Source organism: Penaeus monodon, chromosome 21, assembly GCF_015228065.2.
Source record: "Penaeus monodon isolate SGIC_2016 chromosome 21, NSTDA_Pmon_1, whole genome shotgun sequence".
Classification (NCBI taxonomy): Eukaryota; Metazoa; Arthropoda; class Malacostraca; order Decapoda; family Penaeidae; genus Penaeus; species Penaeus monodon.
In genome coordinates, this window is record NC_051406.1 from 45,894,185 (window position 1) to 45,894,495 (window position 311).

Below are 311 nucleotides of genomic sequence, written 5' to 3' on the forward strand. Positions count from 1 at the left end.
ATCCTCATACACACAAACAAACACTTTTTTTTAGGTATGCTTCAAATTGTAAACAATTCGTTTAACAGTTTTAGCTGTTTCAGCAATACTGAATAACAGTTAACAGATGATAATACTAATTTAAGCCAGAATTGGTAGAGTACAAACTCCAAAGCGATGGACTTTGGTTGATGACGTCATTAATCCTCGTTGGTGCTGGTTGGCTAGTGAATGCACTGCCAGGCATAGGGCGAGTTGAGGAAAAACTAAAAACACCTCATGCCACCCAGTGCCCTTCAGTATCAACAATGGCCGCTCGACTTGTACAGATA